The sequence below is a fragment of the Oryx dammah genome, unplaced genomic scaffold (assembly GCF_014754425.2).
Source record: "Oryx dammah isolate SB20612 unplaced genomic scaffold, SCBI_Odam_1.1 HiC_scaffold_1, whole genome shotgun sequence".
NCBI lineage: Eukaryota > Metazoa > Chordata > Mammalia > Artiodactyla > Bovidae > Oryx > Oryx dammah.
Genome location: NW_024070185.1, coordinates 49,490,349 through 49,515,339, shown reverse-complemented (window position 1 = coordinate 49,515,339; position 24,991 = coordinate 49,490,349). Strand labels below are relative to the sequence as shown.

General features: G+C 37.3%; 1 long non-coding RNA gene across 1 annotated transcript in view; it reads left to right on the top strand.

The window, feature by feature from the left end:
- The window catches only part of LOC120873804, an 86,901-nt gene that overhangs the window by 54,189 nt on the left and 7,721 nt on the right, over positions 1-24,991 (top strand). The window contains exon 2 of the long non-coding RNA XR_005723533.1: positions 22,423-22,524. This is a non-coding gene — a long non-coding RNA (uncharacterized LOC120873804). The remainder of the gene's footprint in view (positions 1-22,422; positions 22,525-24,991) is intronic.

Here is a 24,991-nt window from a genome sequence, read left to right as displayed (position 1 = left end):
TTTCAAAGATTCCACAAGAGACTAGCAATGTACCATCATATAGTGCTCTTTGTCTCAAATGTGTATAGTCTCAAAAATGAATGACCCATTAGGCAAAGCCCTGAACTGAAACAAAACCAGTCAAAATAATGTGAAACACACTAGTGGAAGGGTAAGATGAGATTCTTCCCTGAGTTCCTTAACAGAGTGTGGTAAATACCTTCCAAACTCTTGTATTTTTATCTTACAAAAAGAAACAAAAAATAAAAGACTAAAAAAAAGGGAGAAGAAAAGCATTTTGCTTAAAAGCAAAGTTTAATTAAAAGAAAGTGTAATAAAAAAGAAATAAGCCCCAAAACAAGAAAGTATAAAATGCAAATGCATTTTCTTGTGCATATAGCTTTCTTCTACAGGAGCATATTAAAATTAGTATTCAGATCTATGGGATAGAGATTCTATTATTAAAGCAACTGAAGAGTTTTAATATTATAAATATGTATGACTTTGTGAAACTGTAAGAAATATATTCTGCTCAAAGTTCTACTAATGCTGAATATTTTAATGAAACTTAATGCATTTTTATACAAGTGGTATAAATTATCCACTTTAAAATTAGATAAAAACTATTTGAGAAATAATTATGAGTATGTGTTCATTAGATTGGAGTTGGAGGACTGCAGGATAAGGGCATTGGGTCAAATCCTTCATCTGCCTCCATGCACTCAACTCTACAATAATGCCCTTAAACATATTATGACAATTGAATCTCAATATTTAGAGAATTCTAATTCATTTTTACTCCTCCTTCAGAGCACCAAGCCGTTCATGGAAAGTACTTTTTTTTTCAATATAATTTTTTTTTCCCCTTCTTCTACTTGGCCTGTGATCTAGCATTCTATGAGTCTCAAGCAGCACCAGTCTTAGCTCTCCAACCAGAGTCAGTCAGTAGGCTAGCCTTTTCTAGTTGACAGAAATGTTGTTCAGATTCTAGCATGTACTTAACAGAGGCTTAGCTTTATCTTTGCTTTAAGTTAATCACAAACAACACTCCTCTCTGTCCTTACCAGCAAGCATTCTGTGAGACCACTATAAATTGTCAGTACAGTCTGTGTAAATAGCAATCTGTTCAAATCTTATTTGACCAAAGCTTCACTAACACTGATTGCTAGAGGCACAATTACATCTTTGTTGCACTAAGAGATGCCATTTCTCTTAGCATTGTGCTTTTATTTCTCTTAGAATGTGCCTTTTTCTCTTTCCCCCTCACTGTCCTCATTTCTATACAACATTGGTCCTTACTTCCTTCTTCCAGATCCTGATGCCAGTGTGAGTGAAGGATGGGCCATATATGCCAGAGATGATGTGTATTCAGTGCAGATATAATTATTGAGTTGTGATATATTTATGGGGCTTTCCTGGTGGTTTAGTCGGTAAAGAATGCTTGCAATGCAAGAGACTGCTTGCAGTGCAGGAAACCTATGTTCAATCCCTGGGTTGGGAATATCCAGTAGAGAAGGAAATGGCAACTCATTCCAGTGTTCTTGCCTGGGAATCTCATGGACAGAGGAGCCTAGCAGGATACAGTCCACAGGATCGCAAAGAGTCGAAAACGACTGAGCTACTGACACACAATAAATTTACACTTCAATATATTTTTACTTCCAAAAAAGGTACACATTGCACACCTCTCTTTCTATCTATGTATGTCTATCTTACTATTTGTCTATCTAGCTAGTGGGTTAGATTCTCCTCCAGAGATGAGATTTATTTCATTTAAATTTGTTTCTGTGTTGAAGGACTCCTAGTGTGAACTCAAAGTTGAATCTCTACTATGACTTTGAATTGTATTAAAAAAACAACAACAACAAAAAAAAACACTTGCACTTTAGACTATGGAACTTATTATTGTTACCTTGGTTATTAATGATTTTAGTTGGAAAACCCAGGCTGCTGCATTAAAATATGTAAATCTTTTGCTTTCACTTTCTTGCCTTTTGCCAATGTGTAAGAAATTTTGACCTCTATTTATACCACCCAAATATCAGGTGTAATGATAGTGACTGGGATTATATTTTATTTATATTGCAGGTCAGTTTTCATTCCAATCCCAAAGAAAGGCAATGCCAAAGAATGCTCAAACTACCACACAGTTGCACTCATCTCACATGCTAGTAAAGTAATGCTCAAAATTCTCCAAGCCAGGCTTCAGCAATACGTGAACTGTGAACTCCCTGATGTTCAAGCTGGTTTTAGAAAAGGCAGAGGAACCAGAGATCAAATTGCAAACATCTGCTGGATCATGGAAAAAGCAAGAGAGTTCCAGAAAAACATCTATTTCTCCTTTATTGACTATGCCAAAGCCTTTGACTGTGTGGATCACAATAAACTGTGGAAAATTCTGAAAGAGATGGGAATACCAGACCACCTAACCTGCCTCTTGAGAAATCTGTATGCAGGTCAGGAAGCAACAGTTAGAACTGGACATGGAACAACAGACTGGTTCCAAATAGGAAAAGGAGTACGTCAAGGCTGTATATTGTCACCCTGCTTATTTAACTTCTATGCAGAGTACATCATGAGAACCGCTGGACTGGAAGAAACACAAGCTGGAATCAAGATTGCCGGGAGAAATATCAATAACCTCAGATATGCAGATGACACTACCCTTATGGCAGAAAGTGAAGAGGAGCTAAAAAGCCTCTTGATGAAAGTGAGAGAGGAGAGCGAAAAGGTTGGCTTAAAGCTCAACATTTAGAAAACGAAGATCATGGCATCTGGTCCCATCACTTCATGGGAAATAGATGGGGAAACAGTGGAAAGTGTCAGACTTTATTTTTTTGGGCTCCAAAATCACTGCAGATGGTGACTGCAGCCATGAAATTAAAAGACACTTACTCCTTGGAAGAAAAGTTATGACCAACCTAGACAGTATATTCAAAAGCATAGACATTACCTTGCCGACTAAGGTCCGTCTAGTCAAGGCTATGGTTTTTCCTGTGGTCATGTATGGATGTGAATTTGGACTGTGAAGAAGGCTGAGCACCGAAGAATTGATGCTTTTGAACTGTGGTGTTGGAGAAGACTCTTGAGAGTCCCTTGGACTGCAAGGAGATCCAACCAGTCCATTCTGAAGGAGGTCAGCCCTGGGTGTTCTTTGGAAGGAATGATGCTAAAGCTGAAACTCCAGTACTTTGGCCCCCTCATGCAAAGAGTTGACTCACTGGAAAAGACTCTGATGCTGGGAGGGATTGGGGGCAGGAGGAGAAGGGGACGACTGAGGATGAGATGGCTGGATGGCATCACAGACTCGATGGACGTGAGTCTGTGTGAACTCCGGGAGATGGTGATGGACAGGGAGGCCTGGCATGCTGCGATTCATGGGGTCGCAAAGAGTTGGACACGACTGAGCGATTGAACTGAACTGAGTTAATATTGGCAGTGTACATTATCTCTAATTCTCATAATAGCCTTCTGTAGAATGCTTCATTAGTTCCATTTTATAGCTCAAAAAAGTAAGCTTTACAAAGTTGAAAGACTTTCTGAAGCCTATTCCTCTAGTAAGTGGCAGAGACCAAAACACAGATCTTTTGACAAAGAAACAAAGTTTTAGTCACAATGGAAATTTTAAATTTTAGATTCTATGAAAATATGATGAAACTATTTTTGAAGTACCAAATCTTAATGTCTTAGCTATCTTTCATCTGATTATCTTTGGGGAAATTTAGGCAATCTGTATCTCTCTCTCTCCTTAGGTTCCTGGATAACTTTAGTCCAGGAAGATACATGTATTTCACATGACTTTAACATTTCTGTAACACTGTTACAACAATATCACTTGGTAAGAGTTTCTTTATTCTCCCAATGAGCATGTTTAGGTAATGCACCTGGTTGCCATTTAAATAGCAAAAATTTATGCAATAACCGAATGAAGAAATGGGTGGGCTTCCCAGGTGGTGCAGTGGTAAAGAATCCCCCTGCCAATGCAGGGACAAAAGAGACACAGGTTCAATGCCTGGGTTGCAAAGATTCCCCTGGCAAGTCACTCTAGTATTCCTGCCTGAAAAATTCCATGGATAGAGGAGTCTGATAGGCTATACAGTCCAGGGGCTTACAAAGACTCAAACATGACTGAACACACACACACAATGAGGAAATAGAAAAAAGAAGTAATATTGATAGCTACAGTTATTCTGATAACTTTTGTTTGTTCCTGTTAGTTCCCATAAAATATCTCAAGGCCTCTCATTTGCTCACTTAAGCTGAACTTCACCTTGTCTCTAAAGCATTAAAACTTGAAAGAAAATCCATGCTGCCTAAATATATCAGTAAAACACACTTCATTTTAACCATTTCAAAAGTAATTAGGTTCACACCTGAGCCATGACCTATCCAAAAGGAAAGATACTTGATGACAGATTGGCTGATTTGACAATGAAGCGCTAATTCTGCTGTGCTGCATGCTCAGTGGTGTCCAACTCTTTGTAACCCCATGGACTATAGCTTGTCAGGCTCTTCTGTCCCTGGAAGTTTCCAGGCAAGAATACTGGAACTGGTTCCCATTTCCTACATCAAGGGATCGTCCTGACCCAGGGATCTAACCCACATCTTTTGCATTGGCAGACGGATTCTTTACCATTGTGCCACCTGGGAAGCTCGCAAAGTGCTAACAGCTTAGAATAACTTCCATGGTATGTTCTATGTTGCTGGAAAGATCCTGTTTAGGACTCAAAATCACCTATAATCTCAAGCTCTACCCCATGGCAGAGAAACACCTGGCCTAGAATAGTGTGGTGACTGAAAATAGAGCTGAGGGGCTGTTCCTAATATGTGTTCTTTTTCTGTTTAAAGAAAGGTTGTTCATTTTGAAAAGAGCCTCACAAAAGCTATATCCCAGGATTTATCAAAATGTCATTTCAAGATTTTTGGACTTTACCCCAGACCCATTTAATCTGGATTCCTATTGGTTGGTCCTAAGAATCTGAATCTTTAACAGGCATCATGCTTGATTCTAATACATGCTGAAATCTGAGAACCACAAGTCTAAGTCAGTCTTTGCTTTAGATATGAGGGAACTGATGTTCTAAAACAATTTCTTGGCCAAGGCAGTGCACACAGACAGGATCTGAGGTGGCCTAGTTATTCAGCTACCTAGTTCAGCCAGTTTTATGCAAGTCTACACATTTTGGTTTCTCCTCTTTGATGCTTTCTTGGCTGATTAGGAGAAATCAATTAAAAATTAAATGCCCTGCTCTAGGAACTCGATCTTATTTTTATTCTGAGGTTAGTGTTCATATTTTAATAGGCTTCTAGAACCCTTCAGAATAGCAAATTCATAAATATCTTGAGCAAAACTATTTTAAGTTTGAAGTATCACTGTGAAAGTGTTAGACCTTCTCAGTTATTACAGGTGAGCAATTTGTGTGTGCAAAAGGCAAAGAATTCAAGCCAAGTATACACAGAGAAATGAGACAACCCTTAGGAGTTGCTTCCTTTTTTGTTTTCTAATAATTATGGTCAATTCAGCCTTGTAGGGGAGATCCTAAAAGAAGAGAGTAAAAACTCAGAAACAATGCAACCCAAGACTTTAGCTTGGGATGGTCATACCAAGGATTGGCATTTTAGTTCAACCAGATGTACTGAGACTGGCTTGATCAGTAAGATAGCCTTGGGATTAGAGTGGTACTATAGAGGTAGAAAAGAGTGGAAGGTAGGGACCTTTTCAAACTTTGCGATTGGTTTCTTGAACATAAGCTTTTCACTACCTGAACTATCTGCATGCTTGCCTTCATTAATATATTCTGTCATAAAATGTTAGACCTCTGAAAGCTCAGATCCACATGCAGAAGACATTTAATCAACAATAAGATATATCTTGCTGTCATTAAATTCTGGCATTTTCTGAAAATGAAAAGATCATCAAGATGGTTTTGCACAGACTGGTGATTTACTGTCACTACAATCAATCATGCTATTAATAGTTGCTTTGAGACATCACATTCAAGTTTACCTATAATCTTTAATTTGCAAGCTGACATCCTTCCATTTGGCTTTATGGTACAGTATCTGCATTGATTTAATGTTACAATTGAAAACAAATATTCTTTTGCAAGGAAAATCCATGTGGGTGACCAAAACTTCTGTAAATGTGTGATCTTGTATGATTCTGTAAAATGCAAGTATTCATCTTCATTTAAGGGCTTGACTGGGACAATGAAACAAATGCTTGTGACAACATCATGGTTACGATCAAGGTTATAATATCAAGGAAACAACCGTGTGTAGTAGAATAGTTACCTTCAGCTAGTGTCTTTCAGATACAAGTTGCTTTGGAAGATACATGAGTAGGTCTCAGAGACTTTCAGAAAAGGTAGTCACTGAGCAATCCCACTGCCGGGCATACACACCGAGGAAACCAGATTTGAAAGAGACACGTGTACCCCAGTGTTCATCTCAGTACTGTTTAGAATAACCAGGACATGGAAGCAACCTAGATGTCCATCAGCAGATGAATGGATAAGAAAGCTGTGGTACATATACACAATGGAGTATTACTCAGCCATTAAAAAGAATACATTTGAATCAGTTCTAATGTGGTGGATGAAACTAGAGCCTATTATACAGAGTGAAGTAAGCCAGAAAGAAAAACACCAATACAGTATACTAACGCATATATATGGAATTAGAAAGATGGTAACGATAACCCTGTGTGCGAGACAGTAAAAGAGACAGAGATGTATAGAACAGTCTTTTGAACTCTGTGGGAGAGGGAGAGGGTGGGATGACTTGGGAGAATGGCATTGAAACATGAATAATATCATATATGAAATGAATTGCCAGTCCAGGTTCAATGCATGATACAGGATGCTTGGGACTGGTGCACTGGGACGACTCAGAGGGATGGTAACGGGGCGGGGGGGGGCGGGTTCAGGATGGGGAACACGTGTATACTAATGGTGGTTTCATGTTGATGTATGGCAAAACCAATTCAATATTGTAAAGTAATTAGCCTTCAATTAAAATAAATTTATTTTTAAAAAAGAGAAAGAAACTCTCAGTGCATGGCCTTACTTGATGACAGTATGCATGAAAAACAAACTAAAATTACCCAAGTAAGGAAAAGCTTCAATTTTCATTGCCTCTTTCCATCTCTTCTTTAAACTGTGGCTAAAACTTTTTATATTGAAATCTATATACTACTAATAAAAGGGATTTTTATCCCCTGAATTTATAATTGCCTTTGCTATTAATCTTTGGACCTGTTGCTCACCTTTATGACACATTAATGAGAACAAGAAACAGGATACCAAAATGAAATTCTTTTAACACTGTTAAGAACTGGGACCAAAACTCAGACAGTAAAGTTCAAAAACTGTGGTTAACATTTTCCTTTCAACTTTCCATTCCTGGAATATGGCCAGGACTAGTAGCAACAATGTTGAAATGCTATGGAAAAAAATGTTTCCTCTCTGTTGCTAGTATGATTGAAAGGAGAAAGTACATGAACTTTAAGGAGATTTTGTCCAGATGAGATTCTGGCACAATTTTATGGATCCCTAACGTTGAACTAGGAGTCGGACACGACTGAGCGACTTCACTTTCCCTTTTCACTTTCATGCATTGGAGAAGGAAATGGCAACCCACTCCAGTGTTCTTGCCTGGAGAATCCCAGGGACGGGGGAGCCTGGTGGGCTGCCGTCTCTGGGGTTGCACAGAGTCGGACACGACTGAAGCGATTTAGCAGCAGCAGCAGCAGCAGCAACACTGAACTAAACTGGGAATCAGAACTTGAGTTTCCCTCTTGGATTTATATAATAAATCATTTATTGTAGTATGCTTTCTTTTGCACTGTGATGTGTCTTTCATTGTATTGGTTTCTTCCTTGGGCTGCAGAATTATAGTATTATCAAAAGATTCCTTACTTTCCTTAATTTCCTGCTGATCTCTGACCATTTTACAGAGGATAGTTTTCAAAGTATAACTTGTAAAAATTTTGCTGGCCATTATGTTAGAAATTTATTTATTGGAATGTAGTTATTAGCAGAAACAGGGGCCAAGAACTCACTTAACTCAACAGTGTATAGAAAATGTATTGGCTGAAAATATTTGCTGTATTATGAGGTAATGTCTGTGACTGAAAGAATTCAGTACTGTCTTCAAATGCTAGCTGTCATTTGGCTAACCACATACAATAGTTCTCAAGGTAAATGGGACATTAGATTGCACGCAATATTTATTTCTACTAGATATCTTTGCTCAGATTTGCTCTATTCAGTTTCATGTTGTGTTGGTTATATACTACTACACAAAACTTTTTCTCAAAGCTTAGTACCTTAAAGTACTAAGTACCTTCCTTCCTCTTTAATATCAACATTTTCTTTTTTCATCTCAGAGAGTTTTTCTAAAGGTCAAGATTTTAAGAATAGCTAAGATAGCTTGTTTTGACTCAGGGTCGCTGATGAACTTCTATTCAAACCTGTTGGCTTGAACAAAAGTCATCAATCAGAAACTTTGCCCAATGCTGAAGTGTCTGCTTCCAAGCTTACTTGTGGCTGTTGGCAGGTGCTATCTCAGTTCTTTGCCATATGAGTCTCTCTGTAGGACAGATTATAATATCACATCTGGCTTCCTTTAAAAGTGAACCATTTGAAAGAGAGTGACATCATTCTGTCTTTTATAATCTAGTCTCTGAGTCACACACTGTCACCATCACCATATATTCATTACAAATAAGTAATTAAGGGAGTTAACACTTGAGTAGAGTAGCAAGAGTTGTTACATGCCATTAGAGTGGCTGTCTGTACAATGCTATGAACCTCTGTCCATAGTTCTTCAGGCACTCTATCAGATCTAATCCCTTGAATCTCTTTGTCACTTCCACTATATAATCATAAGGGATTTGCTTTAGATCATACCTGAATGGTCTGTCTGGATCACAACAAACTGTGAAAAATTCCTAAAGAGATGGGACCACCAGACCACCTCACCTGCCTCCTAAGAAATCTGTATGAAAGTCAAAAAGCAACAGTTAGAACTGGACATGGAACAACAGAGTGGTTCCAAATCGGGAAAGGAGTACATCAAGGCTGTATATTGTCACCCTGCTTATTTAGCTTATATACAGAGTACACCATGTGAAATGCCAGGCCAGATGAAGCAGAAGCTGGAATCACGATTGCTGGGAGAAATGTTAGTAATCTCAGATATACAGATGATATGGCCCTTATGGCAGAACTAAGAGGAATTAAAGAGCTTCTTGATGAAAGTGAAAGAGGAAAGTGAAAAAGTTGGCTTAAAACTCAACATTCAGAAAACTAAGATCATGACAACTGGTCCCATCACTTCATGGTAAATAGATGGGAAAACAATGGAAGCAGTGAGAGACTTTATTTTGGGGGGCTTCTAAATCACTGCAGATGGTGATTACAGCCATGAAATTAAAAGACACTTGCTCCTTGGAAGGAAAGCTATGCCCAAGCTAGACAGCCTATTAAAAGGCAGAGACACTACTTTGCTGACTAAGGTCCATTTAGTCAAAGCTATGATTTTTCCAGTAGTCATGTATGGATGAAGAATCAGTCTATGTAGAAAACTGAGCACCAAAGAATTGATGCTTTTGAACTGTGTTGTTGGAGAAGACTCTTGAGAGTCCCTTGGACTGCAAGGAGACCAAATCAGTCAATCCTAAAGGAAATCAGTCCTGAATATTCATTGGAAAGACTGATGCTGAAGCTGAAGCTTCAATTCTTTGGCCCCTGATTTGAAGAACTAATTCATTGGAAAAGACCCTGATGCTGGGAAAGATTGAAGGCAGGAGGAGAAGGGGATGACATAGGATGAGATGATGGGATGGTATCACTGACTTGATGGACATGAGTTTGAGCAAGCTCCAGGAGTTGCTGATGGACAGGAAAGCCTGGCATGCTGTAGGCCATGTGGTTGCAAAGAGTTGGACACGACTGAGTGACTAAACTGATACCTGAATAGTCTAGTGGTTTTCCCTACTTTCTTCAATTTAAGTCTGAATTTTGCAACACCAAATTCATGATCTGAGCCACAGTCAGCTCCTCAAGGTATATGCCCAGTAGTGGGATTACTGGGTCATATGGTAGTTTTATTCCTAGTTTTTTAAGGAATCTCTGTATTATTATTCTCCACAGTGGTTGTATGAGTTTGCATTCCCACAATGTAAGAGCATTCCCCTTTTCCAGACCCTCTCCAGCATTTGTTGTTTGTAGATTTTTTGATGATGGCCATTCTGACCAGTGTGAGGCAGTGCCACATTGTAGTTTTGATTTGCATTTGTCTAATAATAAGCAATTTTGAGCATCTTTTCATGTGTTTATTAGCCATCTGTATATCTTCTTTGGAGAAATGTCTGTTTAGGTCTTCTGCCCACTTTTTGATTGGGTTGTTTGTTTTTCTGGTATTGAAATGCATGAGCTGCTTGTATGCTTGTATATTTTGGAGATTAATTCTTTTTCAGTTGTTTCATTTGCTATTATTTTCTCACATTCTAAGGGTTGTGTTTTCACCTTGCTTATAGTTGCCTTTGTTATGCAAGAGCTTAAACCCTTCTCTGACTTCGGCTTCTGCTAAAGAATAGTACATTTAAAATCAAGCTTCCTAAATCTTGATTGATTGAGATCTGTTAGTTATACTGTTAGAAAGCTTCTTATTTAAAAGAATGGAGTCTAAGGTATCACGTTTTATATTTCTAAAGTCTTAACAAAGGATTTATAGTCACAACTTCAATATCATCTTTAGACCATGATATCCTGAGAGTTTCCTGAATTTGACCTCCACTCAGAAGACCTTTCTTGATTTTAACATTGTTTGCCATCTGCAGAGACAGAATTTTCAAAATGAGCCAGGGCTGGCTTCTTTTTAACAGTTCTTCCTTTAGCTTCTGCATTGCCTCTTACATTTCACCATTAGCAGCAAGAAGAAACCAGATGGCAACATCAACAGTGTCTGGTTGAAAGTCTCCTTAGCAAGATCATCTGTCCCCCGGTTCATAATTCTATGAACGGTTGTGTCCAAGGCACTTTAAGCTTTCACAGACCCTCTTTTCAAAACCTTTCCAGTTTCTGACCATTGCTTGGTTCAAAGCCACTTCCATATTTATATATATCTGTGTGTATATATATGTATATATATTATTTTCTCAGCAGCATTGGGTACCAAGATTTGCATTAATAATCTATTGCCATATAACAAATTAATCTAACATTTAACAGCTTAAAAACACAAGAATTTATTATTTAATGAAGTTCATGAATATAAGAAATCCAAGTTGTCTTAGCTGAATGGTTCTGCTTTAAGAGTATCTCATGAAGTTGCACCCAAGATATTGGTTGAGGTTTCAGGCACTTTTAACTTTTCCTGGGGCTGCTGCTGCTGCTAAGTCGCTTCAGTCGTGTCCGACTCTGTGCGACCCCATAGATGGCACCCACCAGGCTCCCCTGTCCCTGGGATTCTCCAGGCAAGAACACTGGAGTGGATTGCCATTTCCTTCTCCAATGCATGAAAGTGAAAAGTGAAAGTGAAGTGGCTCAGTCATGTCCGACTCTTTGCCATCCCATGGACTGCAGCCTACCAGGCTCCTCCATCCACGGGATTTTCCAGGCAAGAGTACTGGAGTGTGGTGCCATTGCCTTCTCTGGCTAGAAAATCTTAATTCCAAGTCCACTCAAATTGTTATTGACAGAAATTCTCAGCTCCTTGTCATATGGACCTCTCCATAAGGCAGTAAATGACTTGGCAGCTGACTTCCTGCAGAAGACATATCAAGGAACAAGTGAGAATTATACCACGCTGCCTCTTATGATATTTTATGGGTCACTCTGACTTTTCTGTTTCTTGCACTTTCACTAAGCTTGGGCTGGAGCATGTGGCAAGCCAGTCATGGGTAATGGGATAGCTGCTAGAACAGATATCTCTCTTCCCTTCCTTAGGGTATAGTCAGCACAACTGTGCCCCTCATGAGCAGAGTCCAGCTTCTCCAGTCTTCCCATCTGACCCAGAAGACCACCAACTAGCCAAGGTGGCTTGCTCTCCACATAGGGTCCCAGGTCTGGGATGCCCACCCTCTGGCTTGATCCACCACTCACTCTCCATGGTGGGTGTCCACTTTTATAATCTCTTTTTCTCTGAGTCCCCTCCCAGGGGCACATGCCCTGACCTGACCACTTTTCTTCCCTTCTTAATGGTAAAGCATCTATCTGCCTGCAATGTGGGAGACCTGGGTTCAATCCCTGGGTTGGGAAGATCCCCTGGAGAAGGAAATGGCAACCCACTTGCCTGGAAAATCCCATGGACAGAGGAGCCTGGTAGGCTACAGTCCATGGGGTCACAAAGAGTCAGACACGACTGAGTGACTTCACTTTCTTTCTTTCTTTCTATTCAATTATGTGTGTATTTTCCTTACAGCTTTGGATGTATAGTAATCCTCCTGACAGTTTCCAGTTAGTTTTCAGTTTTCATTGGGGATTATTCCTTATGTAAATGTACTTTTGATATGTTCTTTGGGGAAGGTGAGTACCACGTCCTCTTACTCTACCATCTTCATTCCCAACTTCCCCCTTTTTACATTTAATTCACTTAAAAAATTAAAGTATAGTTGATTTACAATATTTAGTTTCATACAGTGAAGTCACTCAGTTATGTGTGTATATATATTATGTATAATACATATATGTATGTATGTATGTGTATATATATATATGTATATTTATGGGGTCCATGAGGTTGCAAAGATTCAGACCCGACTGAGTGACTAAGCACAGCACAGCACATGTATACATTTTTGTATATTTTAGCTTATTTTCCATTATAGATTATTGAAAATATTGAATGTTTTCCTGCATTATATAATAAATCCTTGTTTCTTATGTATAGTAATTTCTATCTGTGAATTCCATACTTCTAATTTTTCCCTCCCCCACTCCCTTCTGCTTTTGGTAACCAGAAACTTGTTTTCTATGTCTGTGTCACTCACTATTTTTAAAAAAAATGTTTTCTGAATCAGTGGTTCTCAACTATGGTATGTCTTCATTAATATGCCAAGGGGAATTTATTATTGTCATTAATATAATCATCATCAGGCCTATAGATATGAGTTTAAAGTAAATTATGGGGCATTCGAGATTATTTTTCTAATAATGCTAGCTTGATTTATTGGCATTCTGATATAGATAGATTAGATAGATAGAGTTCAAATTAGAATTAGAATAGTATATACCATGAAAATCACATATATGTTGCAGACTGTATTATTTATACTACCATTCATAACAAGTGATCATTACTAATACATTATCAGTGAAATGCATTAAGCTATGTGAAAGATAAAAAATTATCCTTCACAACTCTTTAAGTAGCCAATAAAGGACATTATATGTGTCATACACAAATCTTTGTTGAGTCTAAAAAAGTTAGACTTTATTGTAAGAAATAGATTCATGGATCTAATTAGTGTGTGTGGGGGTTTACAACTGACCAGTGGAGTCTTCTTTAGCCTGATGGAAGGTTCATACTTAGTGTAGTTGGCAGAGTGGCAGGGTGGTTAGTGGTGTGATGGTAATCAAGTCATAGGTGCATAGGGACAGCAAACTCATACTTCTTTACTCTGAGGTCTGCGTGGGCCGAATGTAGGCAGAAATTTATAACTCTATATTTTTTTGTTTTGCTTTTTGTTTCTGTTTTTTTTTTTTTTTTTGGTTTTGCTCAGAAGATAGTTGTATCAGCACATGTTCACTGAATATATGATGTAAATGCTTTGTATCATTAGCTGTGGTGTTGATTGCAAATATTACAATTTTCAAATTCAGTGCAAAATTCATTTCAGATTTTCTTAACATATGAATAAGTCTGTGGGAAACATGGCAAGCCTCTGAATATTACAAAATAAAACAAAACAAAACAAAAAACTGCAGGTACTATTAGGTACTGCTGATACTACAAGAAGTTACCCTTGACTTTGATGGTGTGGTTCTTTGGGACTTTTGTCAGCAAAGTGATGTCTTTGCTTTTTAATATGCTTTCTAGGTTTGTCACAGCTTTATTTCCAAGGAGCATACATCTTTTAAATTCATGACTGCAGTCACTGTTCACAATAATTTTGGAGCCTAAGAAAATAAAATCTGTCATTGTTCCCACTTTTCCCCTTTCTATTTGCCATGAAGTGATGGGAGCGGATGTCATGATCTTAGCTTTTTGAATGTTGAGTTTTAAGTCAGCTTTTTTACTCTCCTGTTTCACTCTCATCATGAGGCTCTTTAGTTCGTCTTCACTTTCTGTCATTGGATGGGATGCATATCTGAGGCTGTTGATATTTCTCTCAACAATCTTGATTCCAGCTTGTGATTCATCCAGCCTGGAATTTTGCATGCTGTAATCTGCACAGAAGATAAATAAATAGGGTTATGTATACAGCCTTGTCATGTTCCTTTCTCAATTTTGAACCATGTTCAATTCTTTATCATGCTTAGTGAACAATAAAATGAACAGAGAAAAGCAGGCTTTACTAAAATACTAAGTTAAATCTTCATGTAGTTTTAAAACCCTCTCTTTAAAGAGAGTTCTGTTGAACTGAGAATTTAGTTTCAGGAGATGCAAGCAACTGAGCATCCGTGTGTGTAAAATTCTTAGGGTGAGAGAAAAAGTAGATTCAGCTGAGAAATGCATGGCATGATTTTACCTTTTATATTTTATGTCTCTAGTTTATGTCAAATGCACATATCCATCTTAAATATTTTATGGCTTCCCTGGTGGCTCAGCTGTAAAGAATCTGCCTGCAGTGAAGGAAACCTGGGTTCATTCCTTGGGTTGGGAAGATCCCCTGGAGAAGGGAATGGCTACCTACTCCAGTATTCTGGCCTGGAGAATTCCGTGGACTGTATAGTCTATGGGGTCACAAAGAGTCAGACATGACTGAGCAACCTTCACTTCACTTTCACTTTCATCTTGTATTTTAGCTTTTATAATGTTTCCTTATAAGTTATATACTTAGAATAATATATTAATATATTTTATGTTATATATTTGTGTTTTATAAATTTAAATATGTAAATCTACATATGTATATATAGCACTTCCCAGGTAGTGCTAGTGGTAAAGAAACCACCTGCTAATGCAGGAGACAGAACAGGTACCTGTTCAATCTCTGGGTTGGAAAAATCCCCTAGAGGGGGGCCCGGCAACCCATTCCAGTACTCTTACCTAGAGAATCGCATGGACAAAGGAGCTTCGTGGGCTATATAGTCCATGGGGTTGCAAAGAGTCCAACATGGCTAAGTCGCTTCAGTCGTGTCCGAGTTAGACCATTAAGAAAGCTTAGTGTCGAAGAATTGATGCTTTTGAACTGTGGTGTTGGAGAAGACTCTTGAGAATCCCTTGGACTGCAAGAAGATCAAACCGTTCAATCTTAAAGGAAATCAGTTCTGAATGTTCATTGGAAGGACTGATGCTGAAGCTGAAACTCCAATACTTTGGCCACCTGATGCGAAGAACAGACTCCTTGGAAAAGACCCTGATGCTGGGAAAGACTGAAGGCGGAAAGAGAAGGGGGGACAACAGAGGATGTGATGGTTGAATGGCATCACTGACTGGGTGGACATGAGTTTGAGCAAGCTCTGGGAGTTGGTGATGGACAGGGAAGCCTGGCACGCTGCAGTCCACAGGGTTGCAAAGAGTTGGACACGACTGAGCAGCTGAACTGAACCTAACTGATATGATATATACTTATGAAAGTTCATGAATGTTCATGAAAGTTCAAAAATGCAATAAATTAAAATGTTGCAAAAAGTATATATGATTTGAATAAATACATATGGCTCCTTTATCTTTTCTATATGTCTTAAATTCTTTGAGCTTCATTTACTTAATCTAGGTTTTAAAAAAGTTTACGAAGAAAACAATATTTTTTTTCCACAAGTATCATTTCCTTGTGTTGTTTGCTTTGCTTTGCTTTTCTCTGAGTACCCACGGATTTCCTACAGTGTTTTATGGAGAAAATTAGTTGTTTATATTTTTATTTTAAGAGGAACTTCATGCATAAAGAAGTGCTAAATGCTGGATTAACTTAAGCTCTACCAGCTTTTTTATTTCAGGACTTCCCAGAGAATTTGCTAACTAATCTGCATAGTGAATTATTAAATGGGAGTTATAGCATTTTGAAATTTTTTTAACTCAGAAAATCCTCTCATTTTACCCCCTCTTTTTTCCAGAAGTGTTTTCCAGTATTCTTCTTCCATGGAAAACATTGTTTTTCTTTCAGAGTTCATTTACTCACAGCCTCTGAGACCCTCAGCTTGAGATATTTGAAGATTCTACTACAGATTGAGCATATTTCAAAATCATTTGATGTATATCACCATCAGTGCTGTATATCCCTTCCATAAAATATATACTAAAGCCAGTTAATGGTATAATGAAATACAAGTAGTTATAGTAAAAATTTGCATAGCATTAATTCCAAAAATTATCTTATTTAAATCTCCCTTAGATAAGATCAGTGGTAATATCTGTACTATATCAATATAAGAAGTTGGATGATTTGTTCAAAGTCACAGCTAATAAGTGGCAGAGCCAGGATGTGAACTAAATGTTGTGTTTCCATGTTCAATGATCTGCCCACTTATCAAGTACATTTAAATGTTTTACATAAAGCATGCAAGCACATATGTACATTGCCTACTTTATCATTGTCCCTGATTATTTTTGTGAGGTAGGATGTCAAAAATATTTTAATGAAATTGATATCATAAAAAATACTGCTTTCAGATATGCTTAACAAAAATGCCACATTTGTTTGGTAATTTTGTCATGCATTCATTTGGCAGATTTCTAGGATAGCACTTCATTCAGTACTGAAATATAATTTTCTGGTGTTAAATAGAGCAACAGGTCAACAACACATACACTATCATAACATGATTGTTGACAAGGTGTGAGAAAAATAAACTCACAAGAAGAAACTAGAAAAATTCTGCAAATGCCAGTTAGAATGAAAACAGCATTGGTAAAATAAAATGTAACATATCCTGAGGCATTGCCAAACTATAAATTTTTCATTTAGCAAACTTGACATAGTCTTCTCAAAGTCAGCAAAATTATATAACAGAGTAGCTTTGGAACTTTGAGTTAGACTCATTTGATGCCAGTATTACCCTAATACCAAACCCAGAAAATGAAAGAGATGAATGTCTCCCATGAGATTAATTTTTAAAATATCAGCAAAGTATTAGGAAATTAAATCCAGCAAAGTATAAAAAGACTTTCACATCAAGACCAAGAGAGATTTATCCCAGGTATGCAAGGATGTGGTGCTCAAAAGTTATTAATCAGTGTATCCCATCATTTCATTGGTCTAAAGAAGAAAAATTAATATAACTAATACAAAAAATAATTTGACAAAATTCAGCATCCATTCATTATGAAAACTCTCAGTAAAATAAAAGAACTTCCTCAAATTGATTAAAAGATGTTAAAAGAAAAAACTGAAGTTATTTCCATACTTAAGGTTGAAATGCTGAAAACTTTCCCGTGATCATGAGGAAGAAGACGGGGATATCTACATTGATCACACTTACTTGGCATAGTATAGAAATTATAACACAATAGAAAAAAGAAATAAAAGGCACATTGGAAAGGAAGAAATAAAAGGGTGCCATGGTTGTCTATGCAAAAATTTGAATCTACAAAAGTCAAGGATTAATACAAAATCTAGGATTAATAAGTGAGTTCAGTAAAATTGACTTCAGAAGGACAAGCACTACATGATTCCTCTCATATCATATGCATAGAAATAGACAATAGGATGGTAGGATGGTGTTTACCAGAGCATGGGAGGGAGGAAGGTATAGGAAGTTGTTGAAAAGGTATAGAGTTAATACAACATGAGTGAGTTCTAGAGATCTGCTGTACAACGAAGTGCCTGTACTTAACAATGTAGTTAATAATTAAGTATTATGCACTTAAAATTTTGTTAAGAAGTTAAATATCCTGCTAAATATTTTTTATCACAGGTCAAACAGAAAACAAAGGGACATAAGGAAACTTTTGGAAGTGAAGGAGATATTTATTACCTTCATTGTGGTGGTAGTAACATTTATGTATGCATATGTCCAAACACATCAAATTGTGTACATTAATTCTGTGCAGATATTTTTTTCTAATTATATCTCAATAAAGCTGGAAAAAATACCCTTAAAGCCAGTACAGAAGGTATCAATTGAATTTCTGCATACTAATAATGAACATTGTTACTTAGGTTAATAACTGAAGTTAAAAATACACGTGCTCCAAATAAAGAGACATACTTTAATTAGATATAACAAAACAGATTTAGAATCTCTCTGCTGAAAATTACAAAATGCTCATGAAGGAAACTAAAGTCTGAAATGAAGAGACATAGTGGACTCATTAGCTTGAAAACTCACATTAGCAAAGATATCAATACTCCCCAAATTAATCTTTCAACTAAAGTGCAAAAGTAATTCAGTGGAAGAACAGCCTTTTAACAAATGGTGCTAGAGCCATTGGACAACTATAAGCAGAAAAAAAATTCAAAAAAGTAACTTGATCTAAACTTCACATCTTACATAAAAATTAACTCAAAATGGATCACAGTGAAAATGTAAAACTACAAAACTTTTAGAAGGAGACAGAGGAGAAAACCTTTACTATCTAGGATTAGGTAAATAGTTCTTAAACCTATCATTAAAGGCGTGATACTCAAAGGGAAAAATTAATAAATTGGACCTCACAAAAGTTAAACTTTGCTTTTTTAAAAGGATAAACTGCAAGCAAGAGAGATGAGGTAAAAATATTTTCAAACCACATATTTGACAAAGACTTGCATCTAGAATAAAATAAATTCTCAAAACTGAACAATTAAAAAAATCCAGTTAGAAAATGATCAACAGTCTTCAACAGGCATTTCACTGAAGGAGATATACAGAAAAGCACATGAAAAGAAACTCAACATAGTTAGTCAATAGGGAAATTAAAATTAAAAACAATGAAAATTTAGGTGTGATGATAATCATACCTAGTGATAGTGACATTAGAATGACTGAAATTCTGTTTAAAATAAAAAATATTAAAAACATCAAATGCTGGTGAGGATGATGAAAAACTGAATCATTCATACATTACTGGCAAGAATTTAAGATGTTACAGCCACACTGGAAAATAATTTGGCAGTTTCCTATAAAACTAAACATGCAAATTCTATACATTCCAGCAATTACACACTTGGGAATTTATCCCAGAGAAATGAAAACTTATGTTTATACAAAAACCTGTATACAAATGTTTATGGAAGCTTTATTTGGAATAGCCAAAAACTGGAAACACAAATGTTCTTCACTGGGTGAATGATTAAAGAAAATGTGTTACATGAGTACCCTGGAATATTACTCAGCAGTAAAAACAAAGAGATTAGTGATATATTCAATGACTTGGATCTGCAGGAATTATGCTGAGTGGAAAAGGCACTTAGTAAAGATTACATACTATATCATTACTTTTACATAACATCCTTGAAATAAAGCAAAATCATGGAGATAGAGAAGAGATTAATGGTTTTTCAGGGGTTAGGGATGAGCTGGGGACACACAATGAGAGATTTGTGTATTAAAGCAAGAGTGAAATAACATTTTTTTTTTCTTTCACACTGAGAAGATTAAAAAGCCTTTCCTATTGAGTGTTGGCCAGGGCAGATTGAATAGACACATCACTAAGGAGAATAAATCAAAGCAATCATTTTTAGAGGGGCAGTGGTTAGCTTTACTTAAGCACTATGGCCCTGGAAAACAACAATGGCCCCAAACTCCCCCTGCCATCCTTTTGCATTCCCAGAAATGGCTTATTGCAAAATCCACTCTTTCCCTCATGACTTAGACAAGACCTAAAGATGACCACTCTATTTACCACAAGACACAGGTTGTCCAAATTTTGCTTTGTTTTTTATTTTTGGTCTCATAAATAAGTGGCTGGACTGTTTGTCTCCAATCACCAATCTGTATAAAAATACCTGCTAACTCAACTTGACCAGGCTTTAGCCAGGCTGCCTTCCTTCTACAGGCCCCTGAACTTTGGCCCACCCTTTAGCACTGGAGCTTAAGTGGAACAACCTGTCCTTAAGGCCTCTCTCAAGAATCATCTGACCTCAGGGAAAAACTTTTCCTGATCAACTGTCCCATTACATCACCTGTTCAGCCCACTCCCCAGCACCTGATTCTTAATAGTTTTGTTTATTCCTCTCTGTAAAGTAAAACTGCCTTTCCATCCAACCTTTGAGATGCTTGCTGGCAGTTCTTATAGTTGCAGTGATCTTCCTACTATAATAGGCCGCTTCACTCCGCCACCCCAGTCTTTCTGATTAGAGCCTCTCCTTACTTCTGTTAGGATTTGTTTTTATTTGACAGAGAGAAATTTAGCAGTGTCTACAAAAACTTAAAATGGGTATACTCTTTTACTTAGTAACTCATCTCGGATTGTTTTTGCAAAAATACTCATCCAAGTATGCCAGAAAAATGTGTATAAAGAACATTCACTTCAGTCTTACTTAAAACAGTAAAACAAACACAAAATAACACATTTAGAAAAAATCTAAATGCTTATCAACGAGGCACACCTAAATAAATCATGTCATCTGTGCATTAGAATATCATGTAGTTGTAAAAATAAAACAATGTTACTTCTGATTATGTTGATATGACAAGATGACTGTGAAGCTGTGTTTTAAAAAGAGCAAATTACATAACAATACTGCATGATACCATTTGTCCAGATTTTTTGTATATATGGAGATACATAGATTATAGACATGCATTTCTATATACATGTATCTATCTATCTAGCTAGCTAGCTATAGAGAGAGACAGAGACACTCGAGAATGCATATTCCTTGGAACTTTTTCTGGAACTATTTAATCTAATTAACAGCTACCAACTGAAAGCAGAATTTAGAGGAAGGTAGAGGCTTTTAGATTTTCCTTTATATGTATCTCTTTCTCTTATTTGGATGTTTTGCAACACACACATAATGTATGTTTATATAGTTAATTTTTATTTAAGAAATTATATAATATATTTTTCTTTGTACAGTTTTATTAATTTTGACACATGTCTAGATTCGTGTAACCATACTGTACTATACAATAATATATTCCTATTGACCATGCATATTTTTTATAAGCCATGATCTAATTAATATACAATGGAATATGTGGCCATTAATATTTTCATGAGACATCTAGTTTTTTTTGTTTTTGAGACATTTGGTTTTTGAGGATGTTCATGTCCTGGGGGGCTCTGAATTCTTCAGGACATTTGAAACACTTAATTCTGGAATCAGCTGGACTGCCAGAAAGGCAGGAAGTTAAATTAGAATATTTACATAATATTACTTGAGGTGTTGACATTCTGTGGGTTCTGTATTGAAAAACATGCTGAGATTTTTAGCAATTTGGGACTGGCAGAGAGGAGTGATTCAGAGTTCCCCTGTCTAAAGTCAAGTTAGAATAACACGAACAGAAACTTAGAAGCAAAAACTGGGCTTAGTAAGGGCAGCTGGGTGGTCTAATGTTGAAGTGCATTGCAGACTCAGGCAGAATTCTGGCGAGATCTGGGGTGAAGATGGGGGAGAGTTGTAATCCAATATTTAGAGAACTATTGTTAAGACTTTCCCAGCAGCTCTCTTACTTGGCAGTTAGGCAGGGCATCAGCAAGCAGTCCTTAAACTGTATTATTATTATATTTTATCCCTAAACTCATTAGAGGGTTTCCTTTGTTTGTTTTCCCAAAATAACTTTTGTCATTGTGCTTCGTGTACTTATTTAAGGTCTGGATGTTCTCACTTGTAGCTCAGTGGATCTTTAGCCTCTTTCTAACTTAGAATTCACTTATTTATTTATTCAAATTGTTTCCTAAGTGTCTACTGTATTTAAGATATGCACCAGTCAATAGAACAGACAAAAAGCCTCACTCCTATGAGATAAAAATCCACTAAGTGAAGAGAGACCAAGCACATTTTTTCTATGATAAATGCTAGGCAGAGGTGACATGATAGAAAATGATCTGGTATCACATTTGTCCATTAGGTGGACATGGAAGGTTGATCTAAATAGGATAAGTGAATTGAGATCTGAATAACTAGAAGGAGCAGCTCTAGGAGTACTGAGATGAAAAACATCAAGACATGAAGAACAGGTGGTACGAAGGCCCCGAAGCGGTGTGAACTGGCTAAGAGAAGGGGAAAGAAGACCAGTGTGGGTAACAGAGTGAGCAAGCCGGCAATATGATGGAGGAGTTGAATTAAATACCACCACGCAAGCGAAGATAAGAAGTTTGTGTTCCACTTGAAGTGTGCAGGGAAATTTAAAGAGATTTTTAAGTAGTGGAGGATGGTAATGTTATCTGATTTCTGTATTCCAGAGATCAGTTTGGATGCTGTGTAGGAGAAGCAGAGGAAGCACAGGAAAGAGTTCAGAAAACACCCCAGTGATCCAGAGGAGAGATGATGCAGATTCAAACTAGGTAGTAGTAGATAAGGGAAGATATGGATAAAATTGGGACATAGTGAAGATGTTATAAATTAGAAGTGTCGGGGTCCAGCCCCGGTGGATCCAGGGTAATTCGAAGGTGGGGCGGGGGGAGTCGGCGTCCTGGAAAAAACTTATTTAATTACAGATATAGAGGGAGATTAGAAACAGATAGTGTAGTAGGAAAATTAATGGTACCAGATGGGAATTCAGCCAGGAAAATGGGGAGCGAGAAAGAAACGACACGGGGGAATCAGTCTTTCCAGAAACTGATCTGATTTCTTTATTTTTCAAGTTTGTTTATATACCTTTTTGTTATACATAGGGATGAATACAGAGTCACGCGGGGGTCAGCAGACCTGACCCTTGTCACAATCAGGTGCTTCATATAAAATTATACAAAGGTGTTATGAGTTTCATCATCTTTTGGCCATGAGGTCTGCTGACATTTTATGGCCCTTTCTGATACTGGTCAGTTAACCAGAAAACTTATTTTTCCAGGGGTGATTTTTTCTTAAATCAGGCGCCACCCTCCAAATAAAGTTGCATTCCTATAGGGTGAGGGTGTAGTGAGTTACGATCAAGAAAGGAATTTACTTAACCTAAGGTTTAACATGATTAATCTTAAAGGTTAATTCTTATTTCTCCTATATGCTAGTTATATTCATTATAAGGGCAGGAATATGGAGATTTAGCAGCAAATATTGGCTCAACAAATGTAAACCGTTCACCAATGTTCCCCTTAAGATCTATTTTGTCTTAAGATAGTGATAAAGTTACATTTTTACATAGCATAGTGATTTATAGTGATTTATAACAAAGTACAGTGATCTATAACTAAAGAGAAGATTCATTAACTCAAAAGTCTAGTATTGCTAATATCAAAAAACTACTATAGTTCCTTTTCTTTATTCCAAATACATTGATTAATATATTCCCAGGTGCCTAAGGATATGGAGGCCTGATGGCAATCATTGACTCATCAATGAAAAAAGCCCTATGCTAATACTCCAAACTCTCTGTGCTGTTTATGGTTGAGAGGTTGTCACAAAAGCTAGCCTGTCCGCAGAGAGGTTTGACCTGAGACATCCGTGTCATACCCAGGGCAGAGAATTAGCAGTAATTATTGGCACGAAAAATGAAGAAAAAACCCTTTACCAATATAATTCCTAATCAACCCACTAATACTATACTAATGATCTTCTAACTTCTCAAAAGAGTCTGTATTTAGAAAGTTTTAAAACATCCCATGCCTCTCACAGTTGGGAGGCTGTAAACAACCACATGCGGCCGGACGAGCCTGATCAGGCAGGCCAGAGAACCTTCAGAGTTCGTAAATTGAAACACTCTTGTCACGCCCAGGAAATTTTATTAACTGGAGCTGCAAGTTAACTCCTTCTCTGAGAGAAATGGTTATGGGGGAGAGCTCCCCGTAAAGTACTCTGGTTTTGGGGGTAGATGCTCAGGAACAGGGGGTTACCTGAGGCTTGATCACGCCTTTGCGTATGCCAAGCTTCCTTCCTCATGACCTTTGCCATGGGCGGAGTTCCTCACGCTGGCTCCCAACAAGAAGGTTTTTCTCCCTCCTGTATATTTCCATCTAGGCATTCTGTAACTTAGCTGCTCACCTTATTTTATGCATGACTGTTGAAATTGGAGGCAACAGAGGTTTGTGTCTATTGTTGTGCCTAGTGCCATATGTTGGGAAAATGAGATGTATTTGGAAATCTTTCAACCCTAATTGAATCATGAAATGTCAGAGTCTCATAGTGTTTATACAGGTACCAGCTGGGACCGTTTTCTCCATGGATAAACATCAACAGAACTTTATTCTTGCAGACCCTCTGTAATAGAAGCCTGCTTAGTAAGGGGTGAGAGGTGTTATGGTGATGTGCAGATGAGTTCAGTTAAAAGATGTGAAATCAATAGATATAACAATAAAGAAATCAATAGATATAACAATAAAGCATTTGTAAAATGTTTCTTCTCTGACTTGGGTAATAGATGCCTCTACATGGCTGTTAGCATCAATCCAACCCAGTGATCCTATGAGTTTCTATTGCTGTTGTCTGAAATTCAGTAATATGAGACGTTAGGGAGACGTTATGACTGTCTAATAATATGAGACATTATGGTTGTCTGAGGAGGCCTCACAAATAGCTGTGAAAAGAAGAGAGCTGAAAAGCAAAGGAGAAAAGGAAAGATATAAGCAGTGGAAAGAAGAGTTCCAAAGAATAGCAGAGAGACAAGAAAGCCTTCCTCAGCGATCAAGGCAAATAAATAGAGGAAAACAATAGAATGGGAAAGACTAGAGATCTCTTCAAGAAAATTAGAGATACCAAGGGAACATTTCATGCAAAGATGGGCTCAATAAAGGACAGAAATGGTATGGACCTAACAGAAGCAGAAGATATTAAGAAGAGGTGGCAAGAATACACAGAAGAACAGTACAAAAAAAATCT